This window comes from Diorhabda carinulata, chromosome Y, assembly GCF_026250575.1.
Source record: "Diorhabda carinulata isolate Delta chromosome Y, icDioCari1.1, whole genome shotgun sequence".
NCBI classification, from domain to species: Eukaryota; Metazoa; Arthropoda; class Insecta; order Coleoptera; family Chrysomelidae; genus Diorhabda; species Diorhabda carinulata.
Genome location: NC_079473.1, coordinates 4,465,362 through 4,469,216, shown reverse-complemented (window position 1 = coordinate 4,469,216; position 3,855 = coordinate 4,465,362).

Sequence of the window (3,855 nt, the reverse complement as noted above, 5' to 3'; positions counted from 1 at the left end):
TGACATTGATTGGAGTCGAATCACATCATTTCTCATATATTTGGAAATATTGGAGTTTATTTGTATCAGATATATTCGATATACATGAATTGAAACCAATTGTGATCGATTGTCACCTTGTGTTGATTGCATATTTCCGAAATCTATTGACATTGATTGGAGTCGAATCACATCATTTCTAATATATTTGGATGTATTCGAGTTCATTTGTGACAGATTCATTCGATATACATGAATTGAAGCCATTTGCGATCGATTGTCATTTTGTGTTGATTGCATATTTTCGAAATCTATTGACATCAATCGAAGTCGAATCACATCATTTCTCATATATTTGGAATTATTAGAGTTTATTTGTGTCAAATACATCCGATATACATGAATTGAAGCCAATTGTGATCGATTGTCACTTTGTGATGATTGCATATTCTCGAAATCTATTGACATCAATTGGGGTCTAATCATATCATTTCTCATATATTTGGAAATATTAGAATTTATTTGTATCAGATACATTCGATATACATAAATTGAAGCCAATTGTGATCGATTGTCACTTTGTGTTGATTGCATATTTTCGAAATCTATTGACATCAATCGAAGTCGAATCACATCATTTCTCATATATTTGGAATTATTAGAGTTTATTTGTGTCAAATACATCCGATATACATGAATTGAAGCCAATTGTGATCGATTGTCACTTTGTGATGATTGCATATTCTCGAAATCTATTGACATCAATTGGGGTCTAATCATATCATTTCTCATATATTTGGAAATATTATAATTTATTTGTATCAGATACATTCGATATACATGAATTGAAGCCAATTGTGATCGATTGTCACTTTGTGTTAATTGTATATTCTCGAAATTTATTGACGTCTATTGATGTCAAATCACATCCTTCCTCATATATTTGGAATTATTAGAGTTTATTTGTGTCAAATACATTCGATATACATGAATTGAAGCCAATTGTGATCGATTGTCACTTTGTGATGATTGCATATTCTCGAAATCTATTGACATCAATTGGAGTCTAATCATATCATTTCTCATATATTTGGAATTATTAGAGTTTATTTGTGTCAAATACATTCGATATACATGAATTGAAGCCAATTGTGATCGTTTGTCACTTTGTGATGATTGCATATTCTCGAAATCTATTGACATCAATTGGAGTCTAATCATATCATTTCTCATATATTTGGAAATATTAGAATTTATTTGTATCAGATACATTCGATATACATAAATTGAAGCCAATTGTGATCAATTGTCACTTTGTGTTGATTGAATATTCTCGAAATCTATTGACATCAATTGGAGTCGAATCACATCATTTCTCATTTATTTGGTAATATTAGAGTTTATTTGTATCAGATACATTCGATATACATGAATTGAAGCCAATTGTGATCGATTGTCACTTTGTGATGATTACATATTCTCGAAATCTATTGACATCAATTGGAGTCTAATCATATCATTTCTCATATATTTGGAAATATTAGAATTTATTTGTATCAGATACATCCGATATACATAAATTGAAGCCAATTGTGATCGATTGTCACTTTGTGATGATTGCATATTCTCGAAATCTATTGACATCAATTGGAGTGTAATCATATAATTTCTCATATATTTGGAATTATTAGAGTTTATTTGTGTCAAATACATTCGATATACATGAATTGAAGCCAATTGTGATCGATTGTCACTTTGTGATGATTGCATATTCTCGAAATCTATTGACATCAATTGGAGTCTAATCATATCTTTTCTCATATATTTGGAAATATTAGAATTTATCTGTATCAGATACATTCGATATACATAAATTGAAGCCAATTGTGATCAATTGTCACTTTGTGTTGATTGCATATTCTCGAAATCTATTGACATCAATTGGAGTCGAATCACATCATTTCTCATATATTTGGTAATATTAGAGTTTATTTGTATCAGATACATTCGATATACATGAATTGAAGCCAATTGTGATCGATTGTCACTTTGTGATGATTACATATTCTCGAAATCTATTGACATCAATTGGAGTCTAATCATATCATTTCTCATATATTTGGAAATATTAGAATTTATTTGTATCAGATACATTCGATATACATAAATTGAAGCCAATTGTGATCGATTGTCACTTTGTGTTGATTGCATATTTCCGAAATCTATTGACATTGATTGGAGTCGAATCACATCATTTCTCATATATTTGGTTGTATTCGAGTTCATTTGTGTCATATTCATTCGATATACATGAATTGGGGCCAATTGTGATCGATTGTCACTTTGTGTTAATTGTATATTCTCGAAATCTATTGACATCGATTGAAGTCGAATCACATCATATCTCATATATTTGGAAGTATCAGAGTTTATTTGTGTCAGATACATTCGATATACATGAATTGAAGCCAATTGTGATCGATTGTCACTTTGTGTTGATTGCATATTCTCGAAATCTATTGACATCAATGGAAGTAGAATCCCATCATTTCTCATATATAAGGAATTATTAGAGTTTACTTGTGTCAGATACATTCGATATACATGAATTGAAGCCAATTGTGATCGATTGTCACTTTGTGATGATTACATATTCTCGAAATCTATTGACATCAATTGGAGTCTAATCATATCATTTCTCATATATTTGGAAATATTAGAATTTATTTGTATCAGATACATTCGATATACATAAATTGAAGCCAATTGTGATCGATTGTCACTTTGTGTTGATTGCATATTTTCGAAATCTATTGACATCAATCGAAGTCGAATCACATCATTTCCTATAAATTTGCAATTATTAGAGTTTATTTATGTCAGATACATTCGATATAAATGAATTCAAGCCAATTGAGATCGATTATCACTTTGTGTTGATTGCATATTTCCGAAATCTATTGACATTGATTGGAGTCGAATCACATCATTTCTCATATATTTGGATGTATTCGAGTTCATTTGTGTCATATTCATTCGATATACATGAATTGGGGCCAATTGTGATCGATTGTCACTTTGTGTTAATTGTATATTCTCGAAATCTATTGACATCGATTGAAGTCGAATCACATCATATCTCATATATTTGGAAGTATCAGAGTTTATTTGTATCAGATATATTCGATATACATGAATTGAAACCAATTGTGATCGATTGTCACCTTGTGTTGATTGCATATTTCCGAAATCTATTGACATTGATTGGAGTCGAATCACATCATTTCTCATATATTTGGATGTATTCGAGTTCATTTGTGACAGATTCATTCGATATACATGAAATGAAGCCATTTGCGATCGATTGTCACTTTGTGTTGATTGCATATTTTCGAAATCTATTGACATCAATCAAAGTCGAATCATATCATTTCTCATATATTTGGAATTATTAGAGTTTATTTGTGTCAAATACATTCGATATACATGACTTGAAGCCAATTGTGATCGATTGTCATTTTGTGTTGATTGCATATTCTCGAAATCTATTGACATCAATTGAAGTCGAATCACATCATACCTCATATATAAGAAATTGTTAGAGTTTATTTGTGTCAGATACATTCGATATACATGAATTGAAGCCAATAGTGATCGATTGTCACTTTGTGTTGATTGCATATTCTCGAAATCTATTGACATCAATTGGAGTCGAATCACATAATTCCTCATATATTTGGAATTATTAGAGTTTATTTGTATCAGAATCATCCGATATACTTGAATTGGGGCCAAATGAGATCGATTGTCACTTTGTGTTAATTGTATATTCTCGAAATTTATTGACGTCTATTGATGTCAAATCACATCCTTCCT